At 38.0% G+C, this 26,498-nt stretch overlaps 1 protein-coding gene across 2 annotated transcripts in view; it reads right to left on the bottom strand.

The window, feature by feature from the left end:
• LOC110833858 (5-hydroxytryptamine receptor) overlaps window positions 1–26,073 on the bottom strand; it is a 501,370-nt gene extending 475,297 nt beyond the window's left edge. The window contains exons 1-2 of one of the 2 annotated variants that reach the window (XM_087354865.1): window positions 25,967–26,073; window positions 25,149–25,486 (exon numbers count right to left, since the gene is read on the bottom strand). The gene's annotated coding sequence lies outside the window, so the exon portion shown is untranslated. Of the gene's footprint in view, window positions 1–25,148; window positions 25,487–25,966 lie in introns of those variants that run through there. The other variant, XM_087354884.1, reaches the window with a different exon arrangement.
• Window positions 26,074–26,498: the final 425 nt, after the last annotated feature.

Raw genomic sequence — 26,498 nt, 5'->3', positions numbered from 1 at the left:
TCTGCACAGAATATAAAGGAAGATGACTAAAATTTTACGAAGTAAGACCACGTCAATACATTCCCACGGCAAAGCTGTTCCCAGGGGCCAGGAAATTATTTTCCCCACAGCAGTACATGTGTGAATACATCTCTCAGAGACCAACTGAAGTCACTTCTACGATTTTCAATGATGGATTTACCACAAACAAATTCAGGCTCCTTTCTGTTCTCCCCAAAAAACTGACGTATGAAATTTAAAAAAAAAACCTTCGCTAATGGCATGAGCTCAGTAACTGGTCACAGTGCATAGTGATCACTAAGATGGTTGCAGAATTCGAGGTTTTTACGGTGGGAAGTTCAGAGAACTTCGCCCTGATAATGGAAGCAACAAGGGCCTCTGAAACGTTAGTAAACTTCTACCAGATTACATGGCGATACAACCCTGAAGATGGTTGTCTTGTGGTTTGTTCCGTCAAATAGTCTAGTAGAAATTTACTAACGTCTCATAATCGTAATTTTTCGTTCCCTCTAAAACACCTTTATATAAAGCGTGGAACGGGCACATGACAAATAGGATTACGAAATTGGTGTTATTCAAAGACAAATAATTCATGATAACAAAAACTTAGGAATATCAATATTGTTAATTGCGGTTTAGAAACAGTGTTACTCGAGTTTTCTACTTCCTGAAACATTAAAAACAGCCTATTATTAACTTTGAGAGGAGTTTGGTGTTTAAACATGTGCCACTTTAATTTGCAAGGATTCAATTATGAAACTCCTCAGTATACAACTGTTCATTTATTTATTCTCTAGTCCCGGATTAGCCAAAGTATTCCGGCTTTACGGGATGTGGAACGGAAATTATCTCGGAGCATTCAGGTACACAAGAGTTTCGCCTCTGTCCGTGTTACGAGGCTAAGCTGTGTTTACTGCAAAAGTCAGATAACCTCCAATGAAGAGGTGATGTGCGTATCGCCCGATTCCGACGGGAAATTTTCGACTACTGCAGCTTCAGAAAAGAAGTTCGAATTTTATTTACTTATCCGCGATGTACTTAACGACGCTGCTAGCAGTTCAGATTATATGACGTAAAATGTTTAAATTATCGACAAATAATAATTCGAATGTAATACTTGAGGTTCTCACAGCGGTGAGTATGAAGATATCCGTCTTCTGGGTTGTTGCGCTGTGTAGTCTGGTCGATGTTTACCAACGTTTCAGAGGTCATACTGCCTCCGTCATCAGGGCGGTGAGTATGACGATTCCTGTCTTCTGGGTTGTTGCGCTGTGTAGTCTGGTCGATGTTTACCAACGTTTCAGAGGTCATACTGCCTCCATCATCAGGGCGATGAGTATGAAGATTTCTGTCTTCTGGGTTGTTGCGCTGTGTAGTCTGGTCGATGTTAACCAACGTTTCAGAGGTCATACTGCCTCCATCATCAGGGCGATGAGTATGAAGATTTCTGTCTTCTGGGTTGTTGCGCTGTGTAGTCTGGTCGATGTTAACCAACGTTTCAGAGGTCATACTGCCTCCATCATCAGGGCGATGAGTATGAAGATTCCTGTCTTCTGGGTTGTTGCGCTGTGTAGTCTGGTCGATGTTAACCAACGTTTCAGAGGTCATACTGCCTCCATCATCAGGGCGATGAGTATGAAGATTTCTGTCTTCTGGGTTGTTGCGCTGTGTAGTCTGGTCGATGTTAACCAACGTTTCAGAGGTCATACTGCCTCCATCATCAGGGCGATGAGTATGAAGATTTCTGTCTTCTGGGTTGTTGCGCTGTGTAGTCTTGTCGATGTTAACCAACGTTTCAGAGGTCATACTGCCTCCATCATCAGGGCGATGAGTATGAAGATTTCTGTCTTCTGGGTTGTTGCGCTGTGTAGTCTGGTCGATGTTAACCAACGTTTCAGAGGTCATACTGCCTCCATCATCAGGGCGATGAGTATGAAGATTTCTGTCTTCTGGGTTGTTGCGCTGTGTAGTCTGGTCGATGTTAACCAACGTTTCAGAGGTCATACTGCCTCCATCATCAGGGCGATGAGTATGAAGATTCCTGTCTTCTGGGTTGTTGCGCTGTGTAGTCTGGTCGATGTTAACCAACGTTTCAGAGGTCATACTGCCTCCATCATCAGGGCGATGAGTATGAAGATTTCTGTCTTCTGGGTTGTTGCGCTGTGTAGTCTGGTCGATGTTAACCAACGTTTCAGAGGTCATACTGCCTCCATCATCAGGGCGATGAGTATGAAGATTTCTGTCTTCTGGGTTGTTGCGCTGTGTAGTCTTGTCGATGTTAACCAACGTTTCAGAGGTCATACTGCCTCCATCATCAGGGCGATGAGTATGAAGATTTCTGTCTTCTGGGTTGTTGCGCTGTGTAGTCTGGTCGATGTTAACCAACGTTTCAGAGGTCATACTGCCTCCATCATCAGGGCGATGAGTATGAAGATTCCTGTCTTCTGGGTTGTTGCGCTGTGTAGTCTGGTCGATGTTAACCAACGTTTCAGAGGTCATACTGCCTCCATCATCAGGGCGATGAGTATGAAGATTTCTGTCTTCTGGGTTGTTGCGCTGTGTAGTCTGGTCGATGTTAACCAACGTTTCAGAGGTCATACTGCCTCCATCATCAGGGCGATGAGTATGAAGATTTCTGTCTTCTGGGTTGTTGCGCTGTGTAGTCTGGTCGATGTTAACCAACGTTTCAGAGGTCATACTGCCTCCATCATCAGGGCGATGAGTATGAAGATTTCTGTCTTCTGGGTTGTTGCGCTGTGTAGTCTTGTCGATGTTAACCAACGTTTCAGAGGTCATACTGCCTCCATCATCAGGGCGATGAGTATGAAGATTTCTGTCTTCTGGGTTGTTGCGCTGTGTAGTCTGGTCGATGTTAACCAACGTTTCAGAGGTCATACTGCCTCCATCATCAGGGCGATGAGTATGAAGATTTCTGTCTTCTGGGTTGTTGCGCTGTGTAGTCTGGTCGATGTTAACCAACGTTTCAGAGGTCATACTGCCTCCATCATCAGGGCGATGAGTATGAAGATTTCTGTCTTCTGGGTTGTTGCGCTGTGTAGTCTGGTTGATGTTTACCAACGTTTCAGAGGTCATACTGCCTCCGTCATCAGGGCGCCCTGATGACGGAGGCAGTATGACGGCTGAAACGTTGGTAAACATCGACCAGACTACACAGCGCAACAACCCAGAAGACGGATATCTTAATAATTCGAATATACACGAGAAAAATTCATTCGTAGCATTTGTCTGGAGGGCTTCAGGATCATTTTTTGAGTTCCAAAATGTCGTTACCAGTCTGTGTATTGTAGTCTTAACCCGTACTTTCTTGTCATGATAAGCATAACTAAATGTTTCACGACCAGTAGCAAACAATTTCGATATGAAATAATTTTCGAGACGGAACATACATTCTGCTCATTAATAAGCAATTTTAGCAACTACACAGCTTTTAATCAACTGGGAGATTCTACTACATGGCGGTAGGTCTGCTTCTGATTTCATTTTTGAACCGTGTACTAGGTTGAACTTCATTCGGTTGTGTTTTAAATGGTACACACCTGTACATAATATTGACCGGAAGGCTGAAGCAGACGATGAATTGGGAAGGATTTGACAGGAAGTGGTATTAGCGTAGGCATTGGTTCAACAGTTGCCTCAACAGATCAAGGAAGGAGATGAAATTCTCAAACAAGAAAGCCGGTCTCCGACACGGGATTAGAAACCGGGGCATATAGAACACAAAGAGAGCGATAAATTCCAAACCGCAGCACGCCGGAGATCATCCCGGGTAGGACCGGGCTCTGGTGAGACGATAGTAGCAGAGAAACTTGGAAAATGAGAGGGGATGGAACGACGTTATGCGTATTCGCTAAGGACAGGAAGTGGTCAGCAAAAGGCTCAACCAAATCCCACGAATGTTAGAAATGTTAATGAAACATCTGAGGCACACATTACGTTAAATACTGGGATACTGGGAACGACCCGTTCTTCAAGTGCCTGAGCACTGCGGGTCCCAACTTTTCGTTGGCTTTGATGTATAGTCATTCGGTAGGACTCCTTGGACGAGGGATCGGCCCGTCGCAAGGCCTCTACCAGTAGACAGCACAACACAGAAAACGCGGACAAACATCCATGGCTTGAGTGGGATTCGAACCCACGGTCCCAGCGACCAAGCGGCACAAGGATTACGTTACATAATCACATCAAACTAGTTATAAACAATTTCCTGTATTTTTCAAAAATTAGATAAGGTACTACCATAATGTTAAATGACGATTTTGCGCAGGATTACATATTTCGTTCTATCCCTCATTATTTATCTATATCTTTCACATTTTATTAATATAGAACGACAGAACGTTTTTGCTAAAATTAGAGAAAAGAGATCTTTGGCGTTTTACGGGGAGATGAAATCAGGGTGGGGTAGACAGGGTTACACTGGTTGTTGTACGAGGGTGGAGAGGGAGGGATGGGCATGGTTCAGAGCGGGTATTTCGAAGCTGAGAGGGATGAGGGGGGGCATTGATAGAAAAATATGCCCTTTATGTGGGGCGACAGAAAGCGAGATTCACATACTATTAAAGTGTACGGAAACCGGGAGGTGGAGGGAACAGCTCCTGAGGAACAAGTGGTTCACCGTTGGTGAAGAGTTGGCCTTCAAGAAAATTTTAAGCACTACGAATGACACGGAGGTCAGGGATGTAGGGAAATTTCTGTACAAAGTAAGATGTAAAAGACAGGTCAAAATTAGGAATTTAGAACTGCCACTGGGGTAGAAGGCACGAGAACAATACGGAAGAGTTATGTAAATAGTATTAGGGATTAAGGAATAGTCATGTAGAGTAGCATTAGTGAATAGTTGTAGTAAGCTGTAGTATGTAAGGACTGTGGCCGTGAAAACCTGGTGTTAGGCGACCACAGATCTCTGTATATAGTTCTAAACCAAATATATTATTATTATTATTAATTCTTTAATTTATTCCTTTCGGTTTATTCGTTCCATTTTCTTTCTTTCGGGTTTCTTCCCTCTCCTTCCTGTACCTCGCTTTCTATCTCCTTGTCTTAACACTTCCTTCATTTTGTTGAAACGTTTAGTTCACCGAACCCAGCCCGGCATTGGTCGGTCCGGAACGCAATTTCCGTGTTATTGTGCTATACCGACAAACGACCTGAAAGTGATAATGGGTTCCAATTTAGTATATGTTGGGGAGAAGTCTGCAAGTGAAACGTAGACAAATTAATGGCCGACTGCTCTTGTGTCAGATGATGTAGGGAGTGTCAAGATGTTGGCATGACAAGACCGGAAGTCAAGAGAGCAAACCGGAACATGGCCTGCTGCTGCAGGTAAATGGATGTCTCCGACTTTAATTTATAGCGTGCCACTGTTTCAGAACAAAAACTTCTTTGCGAGATACAAAATCGATCATGGGTTAGTGATGTCTAGGAGTGTCTCAGAAAATTATAAACTCTACGATCCCCTGTCTTGTGGGACATAACCAAGTTATACTATTGAACTTTTTAAAATCAATTACCGATTTCAGTGAATGATACGTTTTAATTCCAAATCAGCTACTTCGAGTAGACCCGATCCATTCATGAAATAATCTTACTTAAATATAAAATAATTTATATTTTTCTGGTCCTGTTGACAGTCGACATTGAACGTTTCATCGTGCAAAAGATATCTACATCTTATTTTTTTTTATTAGTGTTCTGTCTGAGGACAGGTCCATATGAACAGGATCCTTCCATCCTTTTCTCGGACTGGGACCTGTTCATATACGTTCTTGGCAGATGATCCAGAAGTGGTTTGCCATCGCCTTCTTCTGTGTGTGAATGGAGTAATTGTTGGGATGCCACGGAGAAACCGGGGAAGCCCCCGGAGGAAAACTCCGTGTTGCCTAGACCACGGCCTTGCCCAACACAAGTTATAAATTCGGGCACCGCCGGGAATTGAACCCGAGACCCCAGGATTACAAGGCCAGCGTTCTAACCGCTAGACCACCGTGGCCATCATTTATTTATTTAGTGTTCTGTCTGACGACAGGTCCATATGAACAGGATCCTTCCATCCTTTTCTCGGACTGGGACCTGTTCATATACGTTCTTGGCAGATGATCCAGAAGTGGTTTGCCATTGCCTTCTTCTGTGTGTGAATGGAGTAATTGTTGGGATGCCACGGAGGAAAACTCCGTGTTGCCTAGACCACGGCCTTGCCCAACACAAGTTATAAATTCGGGCACCGCCGGGAATCGATCCCGAGACCCCCAGGAATACAAGGCCAGCGTTCTAACCGCTAGACCACCGTGGCGGTATATCTACATCTAGCGCTGTTTAATTAATTTTCTATTATCGGTACAAATTTATAATCGGTCTCTTTCCACCGCTTTTCTATTGAGTAGCAACTATTAATAAGGAATTATTAAGCTGGGTCACAGCAGCAAACAACAGAACACAGGTCGAAGGAATGGTGATCTAATGCCTTTGATGCATAACTCACAACTTGTAAAACTACACCACGTCACGTGAGCTGATGAAAGTTACCCCCCCCCCCCCCCCCCGACAAACGGAACGTTATTGTAGCATGTCCGTAGAAACGGCTGTAATCTCCTGGCAAATGTTTCTTTGAGTTATTTCCCGTGGGAATACTGAAAAGGAACGTCCACAGGAACAAGAATCCCAACATCGATGGACTCACAGGAATCATTTACATTGACATTGTATATTGACCATTTAAAACCGAAGCTCGCCTATAACAATTCAGTCCTTACCGCAAAGAAAATATTACACTTCACTATTACAAAGATATACTGATTAACGCAGTTTAGAGAAATAATTCCTGTTTACGATGAGAATAATGCAAAACTCTTAAATATAAAAATTTAGCGTCCATTGTTCTTTAAATAATTGGTACAGTGCATATAGTTATAATTCCGCTTTAAAGGGTTAATGAATCATTGCATATTACTCTTCTAAAGCCCAATGGTAACTACATGTACCACCTGACTTAACTATCTGTAACTTTTCATTTTGTATTTGTATACCAACTGATCTTTGCAATGGTTGAGTGTGGTGGTTTCTTTGCGGTAATAATTAAATAATAAAAATAATTATTTCGGTTCAGTTTATTTTAAGAAAGGCCCACATGAGGAACGGATACTTTTGTATCATAAAATATTCAGCTACATTAATGTTCAGGATATTAATATAAGTTGCAGTGTTTGTAAAAAAAAAATTATTTTCTAATCTACGTATCTGTCTTCCGACATGAAATGATAAAAAAACGTATAAAATGTTCAGTTTTTAAATTGTTTCCACGACCATAGAACCCATATTTGTAGTTCTGCGAAGTAAAATAATTATTTAAAATTATATTTCTTTCGGTGTAAAACATATAACATATAAACCTTCTTGCAAATTATCCTGTAAATTATATTCAATAATCTTAACTCTATATATTACGGGCTAAACTGACAGACATGATATTGTCGCTTCATCATAGCAGAGGTACATTTACTTCCTTCTTTTGGGTTTAAGGTGAGTCACTGTCTATGGTTATACGTGTATATACAGGGTGAGTCAGAAGTATGTTTACAAACTTCGTGTGCGTGTTCCAGGATCAAAAATAAGAATAAATGTCCCTATGAACTTGGGGTCGCAAATGTTTCATTTTCGAAATAACAGCCAAAAATAAGTTCAAATGAAATGACTTTATATCAAAGTGAATCCAGCCTCTAGCTAAGATTTTCAATTAACGTTTGGGCACAAATTGTTGGCGACATACTTATTGGTCCACACATGCTTCCATCACGTCTAAGAGGACCATCAAATCGGTGATTCTTAAGAAAACACTTGCCACGTCTCCTTGAAAATGTGCCACTGAATACAAGAAGAAAAATGTGGTTATGCACGTCAGAGCCCAGCACACTTCTCCCGTCGCGTCAGATATTATCTCAATGAACAGTACCCTCAGCTATGGATTGGGCGTGGTGGCCCAGTAGCATGGCCGCCGAGGTCACCGGACCTGACTCAATTGGACTTTTATCTGTGGGGTCACTTGAAGTCCGTCGTTTATGCAACACCCATAAACAATGAAGACGACCTATGGGAACGTGTGCAGAATGCATGCCGGATGATTCGAGGAAGCCCTGGGGTGTACGAACGAATTCGTCAGTCGTGTGTACGTCGTGCTCGTGAATGTGTGAAGAATGGAGGAACAACCTTTGAACATCTGTTATAAAGAAACATCAACGGGAAATCAGGGCCGCCACGTTATTAAGAACGCCGATGAGTTTAAAATGGTTTTAAAGTAATTTTCTCTATAGCTCTGTAGTATAAATAACCCTGCCAGAGGAAAGCGAGCGACATTCAGTTTCAGGTAGTCGTTCAACAGCCATGTATGCATTTTCTGTATCTCCGTTATTAAGTGATGCATTACTAAAGACACAGTAAGTATATTTTACATATTTCATCAAAGTTCAAGCACTTCAAAAGGCATTTATTTAATTGTTTTATAATGAATATAAAAGTTAAAATTCGTGATAAACTTCAGATACTATGAACTCCTTCAGGGTAATGAGAACCATCATCAGTTTCTATTGGCCCAACTCTGGTTCTCATTCTTGTATTTGGGTCCATGTTGCAAATTACGACTACGGCACATTTTATTATTATTATTATTATTCTGTTTTTATTGTTTAATATTTTTATTTATAATTATTGAATTGAATTATATTACTTAGGTATCGTTTTTAGCCAATTTATTTGTGAAATATTGTTCAATATGGTACATTTATATATTTATTTTAATTTGTTTGTTTGTTTTTGTACTTGTAATGTTTTACTTCTATTATTATTGAAATGAATTGAATTATTATTCGTGAAAACTAATGATTTTATTTTGCACACGCCTCGAAAACAAATTAAAACGCACATAACGTTCATGGACAAAACAATTTGTAGAAATGGCAGTCCCGATTGTTCGGGAACTTGGAAGGTCTGTTTACAGAGTACCTAAGGTAAATGGAGTACCTTACAGTATACTAAAGACAAGACTGAAACGAGGTCTAACGTCTGCTCCTATAATGACGAGGAAACCTGGACAAAATTTTAATTGAACATCTGATTTATTCCACTTTGTATGTTCTATCATAATGAACGTAGTAATTGGTCCGCGTTTTCCCGTACTGCAGAGTAAAGGTGATAAATTTTGCCCTTTCAAATTCCTAATGTGAATCAAAACGTAATGTTTCAATTAAAAATATCTTACGATTTACAAGTTTAAACAATCGGGTGTTATTTAATACAACATTGGCTTGTAGTTTAATCTTCATTTTAACTTTCTTAGGTAGCTCCAATTTACCCGGTCTCCCCTAATCCTCCGTTTCTATATTTTATCTTTCTTTCATATTTTTATTCTAATGTATTCTGTAAATTTATATTTCTTTTATAAAACGTGCTCTTTCAACGAATCGTTTACGACACAAAGAGACGGACTCGATAACATCCATCTGGTACTAACGTGGGTACCTCGACGATAGTTACCCTCCGATCCAGATCCGCTATTAAAGTCTGGCGGTGGACACTCGTCTGACATCTTAGACAAAATATCGTCGCTCTATACTTAATTTTCCACCGCAAGTAGAACGGATTAAATTCCTACAGTTTCTTGAACTATTCCAATCCATTTCATAAAATTACGTTAAAATAGGCCAAGAGAGATTTATTACTCAGATTCCCGACTTGCAGCAACTTATTTTACGTGCTCACAAAAGACGAAGTTCCCAAACTGAGCTGCATCCAAGAGGCGACACCAGTGAGAGACATTTTAACTGTCACGAGATGGCACGTGGCGCGAGTTGCAAGAAATTTGACCATGATTCATTTATAACTAACGAAGTGAATGTGTTCTCAGGCGCTCCTTGAATTACCTTCTAATTAGCTTCTAGTGTATACGTCGACCTTTGTTCAGAACAAGTGTTTCAGTGTGGAAACTTTGCCCTAATTAATGTGCGGTCGTCTGAGGAAACGTCATAACGACATCTTGTTATAAGGATGTGTCGTGCTGGTTGCGTCACGAGTAGGCCGGGAGATGGAAGATGGAAACTTCCTTATGTAACCACCACATCCTGTGGTCTTCTCAGCCCAACATGCGAACAGACAAAGTAATGATGACGTTCATCGACGCTGAATTAACTCGAAAGTTGTCTGACGACGAATCTGATGAGAGGATGTTTTGTACGAAGAAGTTGAATGAGACGTCAACTATTGAGCGTATTCAGCGTCTGATGACATTTGATGATCATTGTGAATAAAAAAACTTGGATTGATGTTTAATTTCTTTGATGTTTGTCCCCCCAGAACGTGTTTTATTCTACTGGAACATGTGTAGAGAGCAATATGGTTCGGCTTATATTTCTCGTCTCTTTTCGATATCGGAGAATATTTTACGAAAAAATCCATCATTAATAATTAACTATCAAAAACAGGATTACACCATAAATCATATGTAGATTGTAGAAATATCTGGTTTATTTTACAGTTTATGTAAATAGTGTAAGGAAAATGTATAACAAATGTAAACACAATTCAAATCCTACAAATGGTAAGCTCAAAATTATCCAAGGTAGCGCACTTGAATAAACATCATTAGAGGAGAAACGTGGTTAGACCAATGAAACGATAGCCGGCTAATAATAAAAATGAAGAGTGATCCTGGAGTATCAATGGAGGCTGATGATGGCGACGGTAAATGCTTTAATAATGATGATGAACGATGTTTTAGCACGATACTTCAAATCTAACTGGACCGACATGCTAACTTACACATGTGCAGCCATTAATATAGATTTATAATAAAGTTTCTGTGGCTTAATGGGGATGACGTAAAACAGATTCCATGTTATTAATTTACTTTCCGCTCGATTTTTAAAGGCGATGTTCCAACTCCAGTGATGTTAAACTCGCAAACTTCGCCAGTGTTTCATGCTCTCCTGTGACTAGTAGGTGGGAGATATGAAGCCAGTATTTATCACCGTCAACAAAAAAACGCCTATGGTTATAAATGAGCTATTTAATCTAATCAAAACTGTATCAATTTCAAAATTTGTTTACTTATACTCATCACATGCAGCAACGGTGGTCTAGCGGTTAGAACGCTGGCCTTGTAATCCGGGGGTCTCGGGTTCGATTCCCGGCGGTGCCCGAATTTATAACTTGTGTTGGGCAAGGCCGTGGTCTAGGCAACACGGAGTTTTCCTCCGGGGGCTTCCCCGGTTTCTCCGTGGCATCCCAACAATTACTCCATTCACACACAGAAGAAGGCAATGGCAAACCACTTCTGGATCATCTGCCAAGAACGTATATGAACAGGTCCCAGTCCGAGAAAAGGATGGAAGGATCCTGTTCATATGGACCTGTCGTCAGACAGAACACTAAATAAATAAATAAATAATAAAATACTCATCACACGTTTCTCTTTTATACGGACTTTTCTGCAAGACTATAAATTGTCTCCTTTCCTCATGCGTTCAAATATTTTCCGCAAAACTCATGCTTCAAGATATAATAGCCTTAAAATTACGAAATGAAACTTTCCGTTATATAATGATCTCCACTATTCTGTTATTCTCTTAAGTCAAAACACAGGCCTCCATCTCAAGACCTCCTCATACCCTTTCTTCTGTCCTCGGATTTACAGAAAAGGTAAGCCCTGTGAATGCATATTGTTTATTGTTTAACCGACTGGAATATTCTGACAACTGCCAGACATCCGCTCGTCTGCATGGCGCGAGCTAATTTTATGACTGTAAATAACGAATAGAAGTCCAAATGGCTTATTAATTAGACAACGGGTTTCCTTAAAAGACCACAGGCTGCAGAACAGATGTGAGAAATTTATTTCAAAATATTTCGAATAATTTACTTATATGTTCAAGAATAAATCGTGATAACCGATTCAGTAAAGTGTGTGGTTACCATCCGGAGATAGGGATTAGCTCTATCTAGTGGGCCCAACTGTGTAGGAACCTGAAGACGGAGATAGAGTCCCATCTCCGAAACGTCGTTTTACGTTTTATATTTACTAGACGATGGATAATATCCAAGTAAATTTTTATTCAACTGGGTTCTATGTTCAGTAGAGTAAAGTATTTCCTCTTCTATATTGCGCCGAGATGGGCTCTGAAGTGCATCCAACAAACTGCCTACTGTGTACCGGAAAATATTTTCCCGGAAAGGAACCGCAGCTGAACATCCACTGCCCGATGTATATAACACATCGATGTTTATCTGTACGGCGTGGTGCCACGGAGGACATCACGTTTAATATTGTTAATACACGAGACCACGTGTTCCGAATAATCAGAGGAAACTGCGTTTTCAGGGACGCTGAAGGTGTTTAGAATACCCAGAGATGAAGTGACATGCCTATTTCTACTAAATCCTATATCATCACGTCACAAAACACAAGTAACCTTGAGTAAATACAAAAAAGAGCTTACTGCATTGATCTCAAGTCACAATTCAGTTCTTCTGTAGATGAACAGAGAGAGTGACAGATTTATTTCGTTACTTATTTCACCAATCTTCAAAATTTCCAACCGGGGTTCTTTTGTTCGATTCTGTTAGTTTTCCAAAGTTACAATTCAGTCTTTCTTTAGCCTTAGAAATCTTCCTGCTTTCCTTCTCACCTACGTCTCTTAGTTCTGGGATGTCAAAGAGCTTCTTCATTGGCGTGGTAAGAAGCTCAGATAAGCTTTTCAAAGAAATATCGGGGTGTGCGTAGGATAAAAGTTCAAAGTACTATCGCTGCACAGTCCAGTTACGTCACACGGTTTGCGTCTCCACTGCGCGGTTCTCAGGCGTGGAGTGGCAGAACTTAAGTCGGTGTCCTGAGGTATTCATAAAACAAAGCAGCAGACCCGTGAAACTATTAATAAACATATTCTCCTTCCAGTTTCAACTCGCCTTGTGCAGGAAATGTTTACTGGAGGATCCTCCATCCGTCGGTGAGTGTCAAAGCGTCACTGGGACAGCAGTCGGGGCGAATCTGTGCGTTGGACGTCCGATAAATATAAAACGTATGGAGTTGACGAGGCAAAGAAACATATTCTGTCCGTATTAAAAATATTATTTGCCAGGGGGAGTACCTTGTAGTTCTCTAATTTCTTTTATCTTTGGTTTACGTTATATTCATTTGTTTTCCTTCTACCTGTAAGTCAGTGACGTAAGCGAAACGAGCGGATTGGTCCCGCCTACTGTATAAGCCAGCGAAGAACAGAAGATGCCCACGCCTTGTTAATGGTTCCTCTCCGGTTACTGTCAATCACTGAGATACAAACTCGTAGAAAGAGTTAGTGCGTCTATGCGACAAACCAAGAGAATTTACGTAAACAAATATTCCATCTTGGTTTAGAGGAAAAGAACGTGGAATGAAACCAAGAAATGCCTACAAATATGAGGATAAGGAATGGAACATACTTCAATCTGTAAATTGCATACATGTATTACATGCATTGTTAGTAAACATATGATCTGTAATCTAACCCACACACCACCCGACAGAAACTGAGTAAAATCTTTAAAATTTTTGAAGTTTATCTCCTAGGATTTTCACCAAGGGAGTCCCAGTCAGCTGTAACCCAATGGGAATGGATTTTTCTGCCGAACACGTGTCAGACTATCACTTTCTCATAAATGATTCTGCTCATTGGAGACAGCGCAGGGTTAGGCATTGTTTCCTTAACACATTCATTTTATGTACGTCTCGAATTCCGATGTCCCCAATATAAAGATTTACCCCTACGTCACCTTACATGGTGTAAGACTTATGACGAAGGCAACTTAACCGTTACATTAAAACAGACAGGGAACAAATGTAATTTTCTTCAGCTCCCACGTGCTGATCTTCATTTTCTGGGTAGTAACACCTTGTGTACTTATAAGTGGATTCATGGGAAACGTCGGCCCTGAAGATGGAGACAGTATGTTACTGTAAAACGTAAACATCTACCAAGAAGTCGAAGAGAAATTACTGCCTACACGATCTCGTATAGTTCTTATATGATTCGTGAATTTGTAAATGAATTTGTGTCATCAAGTTCAGTGTTTGCGTAAGGGAAAGTAATGTTTACGATCAAGTTACGTCAACTGATGCGACAGGAAGGGAAGATGTTGCTTAGGGAGTAGGTGCAATGTTTATATCTTAATGGATGTTTGAACAGTTATAACCTTCAAGTAATACGGATGAAATTCAAGATCCCAGACAGAAAGTTAGCGCAGCAGTAACGCAGTGAAATTGTGTCTTAAAACAGCACGGTTCGAATCCCTGTTAGCTTAACCAGCTGCCCTTCTTCAGAATAATGTCGTAAACATTTGAACAGTTTGCATCCATTGTCCTCTAAATCTTTCTTTATTCGTCATTCACGATTATATTTACATTTCATTTGGATAGTTACATAAACTAAGAAGAAATAATCAAAATATTCATACCGAATATCAGCTTCAGGTGCAGAAACTGTACCAGAAAGTGAATTTCGTATCGAAATTACTCAATTATCTCGTAGTAAAAGTACTGTGAACTGCAATAAATCTAGCCTGTATCCGACAGGGATTCGAACCAGACACATCCTCATTTTGAGTTTAACCATATCTTTCAACCACCCCACTTTCTCGTCCTGAACCAGAGTAAATATTATTATTCATATGTAGTTTTATGCTAAGTAATGAAAAAGTTTTATTGCAGTAATTTTCAAGCTCAACACAGTATGTCATAATTCATTAACACGTGCGATTTATAGATATACATATTAAAATGTAATGTATAGATGTTGGTTACAATCTTCCATTTATCCTATAACTAAATAAATATTAAAGTTTCGATAAACATTTTTTTTATTTTCGACATTTTCTTAATAATTATAATTTTATTTATAAACTTATTAATTTGGTATTCATATTTTAGACCGCATCACAATTAGCTCTTAGGCTACAAGTTATTTATTCACCGGGAGTTACTTCTGCGCCACTTATAAACGCCACAAAAAATATTGCTGCAGGTACTCGCTAAAATTACTCGTGATTACGTCAGTGAGCTGTTAACTCTCTCGCTCGATACAGCATTAGCTTTGCACTAGATGGATGGAATCAAAATAACGAGAAATATCCAGAAACCTGTGGATGACTGCCGCGCCTTGTTGCTCTCGACGAGCAAAGTATGAATTTAGGTCAACACGTTGTGTGGATCAGGCAAATTCTAAATTGTGTTCTACGGTGAAGAGATTGTGCGACGCGGAAGTAGCGAGCAGTTATCGACTGTGACGAAGATAGCAGTGCCATCTGCATTCATAAGAAGGAAACACTCATACCCAATGTGAAGCCTTGCATCTTTTATCAAGACTAATTTTTGAAGAAACAGAGCATTAAACAATTAAATATTATTATTTTTTAAAAAAAATAAATTGCGTGTATCAATTTTTAAATTTGAAACGTAAGTAATTTTAAACAACATTATTTTAAGCTTGTGTATAGAAGGAAAATAAAATATTGTATCAATTAAATATTAATTGTAATAATGAATAGATTAAACTCACAGTTTTTCTTTTCAAGTTTTAATTAAATATTTCTCTACAGAATAATAGCTAATAATGTGAAACTTTGATTCTGTAAACATAACTTAAAACGTACAAATGTCGACGTATCTTTGAAATCTGATTAAATCCAAAAACGAGAGTAAATGAACTGGAGAGAAAGAATTAAGATACACAAAATAAACATGATTTAATTTATTCTGTGATGACAAAACATGTTCATTTTATCTTTGAATCACGAATAAAAGTCTGAACGAGAAATATAGTTCAACCAGCTCCGCCCACTTTGTGATGTACAGTTATAGGCTTGTACTAGTTTCAGATAATTTAATTAATATAGCAACGGGCCTACATTTCCTGTCAAAGGGATTTACAAAGTTCTCTCACCTGCAGCCTAATGACAACATAGCCTCTAGGAATAGAACCAACCCCCCCTTGATCAAATATGATGTGGTGGTAGCTCCTCCTACGACATCCATTACATCCATTTACTTTGACCTGGAATATAAAAACTTCTTAAAACTTTTATTATTAAAAACACGTCAGAAAAATGTTCTCTGCAGCTTTAACGTCACAGCACAACCAAATAACTCGCCAATCGGTACCCCAGATATACAAAATTATTAGGTTATGTGTTCAGTTAAAAAAAGGGACTGAGAAGTTTCAATATAAGTTTAATTCATAAAATATTCAGTAATAAACCTTGATCGGATACGGTAATACTTCTGGATCACCTCCAGACACAACTGTGTTGTCTACTATTTCTTCTCTGACCGATGTAAACATCAAAAGCATCATTCAAACAATAAAGTTGATCCATTATATGAAAATATCTGGACACAACCTCCAAAAAACTACACTACGAAAAATTGTAAAAAATTGTAATTGAGTTTTAAATTTAATATAATTTTACACCTGATGATGGTTTAATAAAACCGAAACATATTGTAACTGTTCCAATTGTAAATCGATTATTCGATATGGAACACAGAATGATATTTTAATTATTTTAATTATCTTATTTTAAATACATTGTGATTTGACGGAATAACCAATTAATTTAATTTTAATAAGTTTAATTCTCAAATCGCTTACAATAATTTTTTAAAAAAAGGATGTTAAAAAGACTAGTCTAAAAAATTATCCCAGAAATGTTTATTCGTAATATTTCAGTGGGCCGCTTAGTTTTCGTGAAACTAAAATAATATGTTCTCAGTTTTATCAAAAATATTTATTTGAACAAAATATAAATCAACGAAATCCTGTAAGTGTTTGTTTAATGACAACGCAAGAAGAATATGTTCCTCTGTTTAAGGAATTTGATTATTTTTAGTTCGATTCTAAAAGTTTGTGACGACATTGCGTTGCTGAAGTAAAGATTTTTCTGGATATTTTCCATCGTCTAATAATTAAAATCATAAAATTCATGACGTTTCGGAGATGGGACTCTATCTCCGTCTTTACGTAGACCTACTCAATTGATGGAGCTAATCCCTATCTCCGGGCGAAACGTCGTGGATTTTTCGATTAGTTTTAGTATAACTCAATTGTATCTGTAACAGAGAATCACAAAGGCTAATGAAATATTCGTATTTCATGCAGTAAACGTTCCTTTCTATTTAAGTACGCCACATAACCAATCAAGTTGAATTCTTCTTTGTTAAACAATCAATCAATGGATGACTCAGTCTTTCAGTGTCAACTTTTAAGTGTTCTGACGTGTTACGGATTCTTATATTTGGTTTATCACCTTTTCATTGGACTTAATAAATCTAGATCCACTTGATGGATTCCTATGGAACCTGACACGAATATCTAAGAGATCTGAGGTCACATTCATATTGCAAGTTATCAATCCAATCACCTGCCATCAATTATACGAGTATTAGCCTCGAGGTTGTGGGAAAAATCTGACGTTAAACATGTCGGTCGCGCGAAATCCACATTTAACTTTCGGTTTGATGACAATAACGAACTAATGGCGACAAATATATATTAAATGTTGTACGTACACGTAAAATTAACATAATTACAAATTATGCATGGAGAGTGGTTTTATAAATTGACATTTATAGCCGTGGTGACGGCGGAAAACTTTGTAGCAAATTTAATGAAGCCAGTATAAGTACTACTATAAATAATGAACTAGTAAACTGTATAAATAGTCGGCCGTAATTCTTGGTAACCTAACTGTATTTAATGGAGCTTCGGGGAGGAGTGGACTTCGTAACTTATTCTCTTAACTTCTCGTCTGTTGGATAATGATACGAGGACGATACGCGCTCTAAGTCAGTAGTGTAGCCTGCTAGTGGCCGGAGACTTTCCATTAAACAATAGACAGAAACAAGCTTAGTCTGAGCCTGTTTCAGAGCTATAAGTCTTTTCGCAGCGTTTAGACCATATATCTTCTTCGTCTTCAAGTCCCGTTCTGCAAATTGGGCGCAGATTGAATTCCTATTTCCCGTTTCTTTCCTAGGTCTGATACTGGTTTACATTCAAACTTGTTACACGCTAAATCCTGTCCTGCCATTCCAGTGGCGTTGCAAATTATTGCATCTTGTCAGACATTTCTTTCAACTAAGTTTAGTCTAGCTATTCCACCGTAGAGTACAAAATTTTCTGTTTTAGTATTTATATATTTATCATCTATATTTGTCGTCATGTTTATTTAAGTCTGTTTTAAATACACATTTACTACTGCAAGAAGATAAGCAAGTATGAATTTTAAGTAACAAAATAATACACATTATCTTTTACCTGGCATTCTGTTAAAAATATATTGAATCCAAAATATTCTAAATCGTTCTGGAGCGAACTTGTCAAAATACTTGTTTTTTTTTGTTTTTTCAAAAGCTTCAGGCCAATAATTGAATTAGCAATAACCACAATTTATTCAACCGTTAAAGCCCTATGTAAATAATATTTAATAACTGAGTCTGTACCGCAAAGAAAACACAACACCTTTTTATTACGCAAATATCAACTGGTTAACACTATTTGAAAAAACGATCGATGGATACAAAATGAATTGTTACTGATTATTGAAGCAGGTGGGACATGTATTTGCCATTGGCCTTTAAAAACTTAATTATAAAATTTGCTAGTTCATTTACGTCCAGTAGTGCAGTCTCTGGCATCTTTAAATTTGCTGGAAATGACTTCGAGGTTTCATGCTGTAAGCATATTTGTAACTGTTAACACAAAGGAGAAATTTTTAGGTATACATATGATGTCTTCATATAAAATGTCATATTTCCTGATTCATTAATTACAGCCATCAAACAAAACTCCATATTAAATTATGATCGTTGACAAGTTTCTTTATGTTTTAAAAAATAATAATTACTTTGCTAGAAGAAAATATTTTAATCTATTACCACGTTTTCAGATCCGACATTAAATTATGGACTGTTAACATAATCTCACGTATCCGCGTGACTGCTTCCAATAGCAGAAAATCTAGAAATGTCGACGAAAACTCGTACGTTATTTCTGGGACACATAGACAAGTCTGCCTTTCCTAATGAACAATAAACATTCGGTCGTAATTATACACAGAAATGTCTACGGTTGATCTCACGATATACGATGGCATAGAATATTTTATAGTTATGTAGAGGTAAAGTGGTATAAGTGCCGAACACAGACGTTCATGTGCACCTCTGTAAAACGGAATTATCACTAACTTTTTACATTCATTTCGAGATACTGATGTAAACTGAAGAAACATCACACAGTGGATATATTACCGGCAATGTATGAAATCCGGAAATATATAGAATACATAGGTAATGTATAGAATGCCTAAGTCAGTTGGCAAAGTATGAAATATATCGTAATGTTAATATTGTTTGGTTGTGTAAATTAAAATTAATCAAAATCGATTGGATGAGCTGTCAAGATGGAGGTTGTGCAAGATAATAGCGAAAACACCAAGGTACTGAATCTGAACATAACAAAAGTTTTGAGAATTAAAAAAAGTTTTTATATTAAGTTTTTGCAAATATTAAAGATAAATAAAACTGTATAAACAGTATTATAGAAACCTCTTTGTTATACACTTCGCCTAAAGAATCTGAGGCATTTTATAAAATTCCTAAGTATTCTATATAATTTATTTTATTTAGTGTTCTGTCTGACGACAGGTCCATATGAACAGGATCCTTCCATCCTTTTCTCGGACTGGGACCTGTTCATATACGTTCTTGGCAGATGATCCAGAAGTGGTTTGCCATTGCCTTCTTCTGTGTGTGAATGGAGTAATTGTTGGGATGCCACGGAGAAACCGGGGGAGCCCCCGGAGGAAAACTCCGTGTTGCCTAGACCACGGCCTTACCCAACACAAGTTATAAATTCGGGCAACGCCGGGAATCGAACCCGAGACCCCAGTATTCTATGGAATACCTAAGCAAAATATAAAATAAACTGTTAGTTTAATATATTGCCTAAAATTCTATGCATTTGTAAATTTACCTGGGCATTCCATAGAATGTCTTAATTTCATACTTTACCTACTGATTTTAGGCATTCTATACATTTCCGGATTACATAGTTTGACGTTAACAGATACGCTACCATTTATATTACAAGTTTTAAGGTACCAACGTTGTACAAATTCTGACTCTTGCTACGCCACTGAAATTACCGAGAACAGATTACGTTACTTTTTGCCAGCTAGAAATCTCTTTCGATGCCTATTCAAGCTCAGCAGCAGAAGGGAGTTTGATGTGTTGTTCCCTCCGTTTTCTAAAGCCGAAATAAGGTTTAAAAAGATTGAGTCCCACATGTGAGGTGGAGTAATAAGAATTCAGACTGAATATATACTCCATTCTGTTGGATTTGTATGTATACATCGTTAACGCTTCGCTGCCTGCTGCTAAACCCTCTACGTCAGGGACTCTTAATCAACGCCTACCGATGTGATTTGAAAGGCCAGCATATATTTTTCCGCTACATCCTGTCACTCCGTACGAAGACAAATGGTTAACCGACACCAGGAAAAAGGCTTTGTTAATGCACGAACCATTGCTGTGAGCAAATGTTCTGCTTCATGAAGAACTTCAAATCAAGAACTACAGTCCACAGACCAGGAGAAAATCCCTGCTATGAATTCGTTATACGCGCATGCGCAAGATTTCGCGGTGAGTGACGACCAATCCTAAAAGTATTCGTTCCACAACCACTCAACGAACAACGGACGACAGGCTTTCATGTGTTCTAATGGGTACAGCTTTAAGATTACTTCACAGTGGCACAGCGATTTAATCTAGAATATTATCGCAACACCCACAGAACACATTAGAGGTGCGCTCACTACACGCTACTCGTAACGGCTTGATGTTTTCAGTCTGTGTAGTAGCGTAAAACTCTGACGTATCACACTTCCCACCAATAGCAGCCATCTAGTCCGCCTGGTAGTAAACATTCCCCCAGCAGGGTTTTTCTCGTGATCTGTGGACAGTAGGATGTGCATCATGATGACCGTGGAAAGATGCTATCGAATCCCAGCTACAGACAGGAACGAAACCTTACACTGAAAGATTACTCGCGTTACAGCCGCACGAAATATCTCTCGAAAACCTCGTTAATGACTCTCTGTGGAAAGAAAACTATTGAGTAATATGAGAACGTGTTATCAGTATGCTTAATTTAGTAAATTTTTTAGTACACTGCAGTGGAGTTTCAAGATGTCTTGCTGTCCGTCTCCTCGAGGTGTTGTTTTCATTGGAAAGGGCTTTATTCATTTATTTATTTACTTTTTGTGCCAATGAAGCTTTCGCCTCAATGGTTTGTATTCCATTGATGTTCTACTGGACTTCGTTCTGTACACGTGTCATAGCCAATTAATATATTTCTCAGACAATGAGCGTTCGTTTTATGTGGTCTTGTAACACGGAGTAAATATGGCAGAAATTTTTATGTGTGCTGCATCCAATTTTTCTTGCCCTTAAGTACCATGACATGAAAGCTCATGAGGAGAAATTTCAAAGCTCCATTCTTTATTTATTTATACATCAGATGTTAAAACAGCTTCAAGCTTCAGGCTGCATTATCCCTGTGAAAGAAACACTGTACTCACTGGGCATGAAGCTAGCTGGGTCAGAGCTTTCTACACTCGGTGAGGATGAAGAGGGAAATTGCTGCCATTAGACTGGAATCGACCTCCGGTCCTTAAACCCACGGGCTCATGTTTACTACCACAAAAACGCAGAATAAATTTACATAAATTTGGGGTGGCTGTGTGTGTGTGGAGTGGAATATTAAGTAAACCTGCTCTTGATTAAAATATGCGGGTTAATAACTACGCCTGGCTAAATCCTATCTGTGAATGAGTCGAGGAAAATAGTTTTAGTGTTACAACTTCACTGCACAAAAACGAAGAGTTTAATATGAAGACATCATATCTGAAACGTCCGAATATTTCAGCCTTCAAACACAGCTGATGTAGATAACATTTATAATTATTAATCTGCATTAAACTCTGTTAGTATAATTTTAATAACAATTCTTTATTCAAATAAATCTAAAATTTAAATGACGCCAAATTTTCGAAAACAGACCTCCGTGTAAGAAGGGTGGGTATGTGACAGAGATTATAATTAGAAAAATTGTCTTTTAAACTTGTTAATAAAAGACAGCGAGATTAAATAACATACTTTTATTCACGCCTTAAAGAAGCTAATTCCTGTACTGGCTTCAAAATGTAATTTCCAGGATATCGGTGGTCAGTTTCGCACTCTATGTTTGTAATTATACATCATCTTCAGCTGTCCGTCCTTATCATTCTCTCTGCCCTTTCTAAACATGCTGCTATTATTCCTAAATCGGGTGTTTCAGCGTTTTCATTCGTCTAATCACGTCCCACACATCCACCGATTCTTAAGCACAGGAATAATGTAACAAATGAGGGAAATAGAGGAATAATTGTAACAAATAAGAGAGATGTAAGAAATAAAGACGATACTAAACGGTTTCGATGTCATAAAACGGGTGCTTTGTCAGGGAAGAGAAATTTTGTAAATTAGTATTCCAGTCACCCTGCAGTTCAAACAGTTTCGAAATACTGACGAATTAAAATGGCTGTAATGTTACGTGATATGTAAAAGAAATATCAGATATCAAAGAATTCCGTATTAATGTTACGCTTTGTCTAATCATTCTGATAAAAAAAACTTATGTACATGGTAATTACATTATACAGAGCGGAACAGAATGCAGTATAACATTTTGAAAAAAAATTTGTGATCAAACTAGTAGTAATACCACACTTAAAAAAATCAGCCAACGTAAAAAAATGCTACTGTTAATTCTTTATAAAATTCATAATCTTTTTATAATAATGGCAACAGATAGGGGTCCGAAGATGCTGAAAAATTTGTACCGTAACGTAGCTGGAACATCTGAGCTGTGAAGAGATTGTGAAGGTGCTCATGATTGTGTTTCATTAATAAATACTCATCCGTGTTCAACCTAAATTTGCGGTAATATTAACGAAATAGACAAAGGGTGTCTGGAAACTATGCAGCGCAACCTTATACAAAAGCTTAGAAAATAAAGAAAAATGTATTTACAATCGATAACTTACGAGTGACTGACAGACTAATTCATCACAAAACAATCTCCAAAACTGCCTTTAAAAGTTGACGTAATTTTCCAGCATTTGGTGATGTGTCAAAAGATAGTGCCACAACAAGATGGCTGGACTAACGCTAATGACTGCTATATTGACACGTAAGTTTCATTTTAATAATATCTGGTATCTGAATTTAGGTACAACTTTAGTTCTCGGCTTTAAATATATGAATCAGGTTATAATCTACAAGGCAAAATTTTTTGAAAAACATTTTACGTCACAAGTCATAATTATTAGAAAGGCTCAGGAAATTACTTGTTTTTATTAATCACGGATGTTTTCAGACAAAAAATTCTGCTCTACGGTATTCATTCTTCCTGCGTGCTACAATCTCCGCCCATTACATAATTTACTTCTTCTTCAGAGTACTTTGCTCTGATAAAACCTCAAACTCCAGAAAGGGTTCACGATTCGCGGCGTTTGAGTGCTAATACGGAACCTGTTGCTAGGTGACAGTCAGCCAGTGTAGACGTAGGCTGTAATGCTGCTGACTTTACAAAGTACTCTGTTTTCTCCATGTTCAAGGCGAAGTTGTCTAAATAATTGGAAACAGCGTCGTACTGAGAAAGACTGTTTATTTTATATGCAAGGTGCAGTGGTGACGCACCTGCCCATAAGACTCGTCGTCATCCGCTGTTAAAATGATTCACTCAAAGTGACAGACCAGTTTCATCACGAAAACAGAGAGCTTAGTACAATAAGAGCCTTCTTTCAAACAGCAGCATTCATAGAATGGGTATCATTAGCAGTAGAACTGTCCAAGCTGAAACCTAACTCGACCTACAAGCACTCCTCTGCACAACCGCAAAGCCATTCAAATACGCTGTATAGAAACATGGCTGCAAGGTCGAGAGCAGATTCCCTGCTTAGGCAGACAATAACACTTGCAGTAATAGCCATATTAGGTTTAATGCGTGCATTTCAGCGTTGATAATAATCGGAATTTGTGATTTCGTATGCGAATTAATTATCAATAATATTTTTATTATGTTAAATTGGTGCGTTATAACCAAGGGAGATAATACGTGGGGCCTACGATGGTTAAGTTCGGGGTGGGAGGAGTGTTGGATTCCATTAAAGATTGGGTATTTTTTGACTACCTCTGCGACTGTCAGCTTCTCAAGAAGAACTATGCTGCATGGACTTGTTATTGAGTATCATAATACGCGACATTTATATTTAGTCTGTGAAAATAATTATATATTACTTTAAAGCAAGTCATCCAGCGTCCAAATACAAATAATTTCCCTCTGCTGTTTGATTAGACCAATTTTCATTTATATTAAGGTTTTACTCTTGAATTTTATAATTTATCCTAATCTAGTCTCATAGACATTTATGGGCCGAGTGAGAAGCCAGAATGTTTTTATGAGAGGAGAAGTGTTCAGTGTTTTCTTTATATTATTGCAAAACAAAATTCCTTTATCCATTCTCAGCAACAAATTCTGTTGCACGAAGGAAAATTTAAAACGTCAAAAGTTTGTGCTGATTACAAACGTAAAGTTACTTTTTATTGAACACGTATCTTTTATTCCATATTTTGGTTAACAAACAATTTCAGCATAGATTTATGAATATTTTACAGCTTATATTACTATTTTATGAACGTAAGAATACCAATAAGCCTAACTCTGGTTTTGTAAAACCAACTTCTCAGCGCTTGTTCATTCGCGTTTAAAAATGTCCTTCCATTACATTAGCCTACGGCTTAATTCGGGAATTGGGTTATATAAAATAACTTCTAATTATGACAACCTACTATTGGCCTCTTATTTCACACGTGCAGACCTATATCTACTTTTTAAATTAGCTGAGAGGAATAGAGTGCTGTGTGAACTATAGGATAACATTTCAGTGTAGAAAGAGTTACTTCCACCAAAATCTCCCTCCTTTGTTCATGCATTAAAACGTGTAAATGCTGTACTTACCTTTCCATGTACAAGCGGCTTCCATGTCACAGGCTTCTCTCTACCGTTGAAACAGAAAGAAGCGATAGTTTCAAAGCAATCAGAGTATAACACACGAAGCAATATTTAAATTTACACTTCTTCACATATGTATGTAACGTTTTCACTTCCAGTAACACAAATATAAGACGCACTTTACTTCTTAACAAAACTGTTGCACACGCCACCGCCATCACAGTGCACAATGACGTTCACTTGTTTGTCTTAATCGGATAAATTCGGAGGAATGTTCGTCAGCCATCGGTAATGCCACACGATGACGTAGCAAGGAAAAGTGAACGACCTTGAAAATTCTCCCCCTGGAGGAATGAACGAGGAAAGAAATGAGTGATATATTTTGTCAAACGGACGACTTTGATTCTGGCAGGGGTCGCGTTGATTTTTTAAAAATTTGTTACAGAAGACATTGTATTAAAATGTCAAGATTTTTACAGTACGCCTATTTTTTTCATATGTTTACATACACATATTTTCTGTGATTCTACACCATTAAACTTAATATTAATTTAGCATTTCAAAAACTAAACAACAGTATAAATTAACATCTGTAAAATTGTCATGAGATATTTCATATCTTTATTTTTTATCGTTACGTGTTGGTTTTTGTAAAATTATAATTTTTTTAAAATAAAAATTTAGTATGACCTTCATGTAAAATACTAGTTATATTGGGCTAATACGACCCAAAATTTAATTCCGCCGTTAAATATCAGCGTATACTACCAATATCAAATTTTATCCATATCTGTGGAAACATTTCTGAAATGAACACTACATACATAGAATAAAATTTTTCTTGGATATTATCCATCGTCTAGTAAATATAAAACGTAAAACGACGTTTCGGAGATGGGACTCTATCTCCGTCTTAAGGTTCCTACTCAGTTGGGCCCACTAGATAGAGTTAATCCCTATCTCCGGACAAAGTAAAAATTGAAAGTCCCAGAATAAAAAGGCATTACCACACCATCCATCCGTGGGACGTAAAAGAATAGTATGTAGAAATCAAAATTCATAAACACGATAAAGCCAAAAAAACAAAACTCACAAAAGGTGGGAATAAATACACATGAATATTAATACGAAACTCGATGCCCAACTTGGATTTCTTCAAAGATTACAGGTCTCCAAATAGGAGATAAATCCAAACTAGGCTGGCTGATAGGATTGGCGAGTAGTGCCATGTGTGCTGCCTCCTTGTATTTTCTGTAGATGGTATTGGGTTCTGTTAATAATACTCTGGCCCCATCCCAACAGACATGATGATCTTCGTCGTACGCATGTTGGGCCAATCTGGATTTCTCCAGCAGG

This window comes from Zootermopsis nevadensis, unplaced genomic scaffold (assembly GCF_977971745.1).
Source record: "Zootermopsis nevadensis isolate Lab colony 2312 unplaced genomic scaffold, Znev_1.0 Znev_ptg000002l, whole genome shotgun sequence".
Classification (NCBI taxonomy): Eukaryota; Metazoa; Arthropoda; class Insecta; order Blattodea; family Termopsidae; genus Zootermopsis; species Zootermopsis nevadensis.
This window is presented reverse-complemented; position numbering and strand designations above follow the sequence as displayed.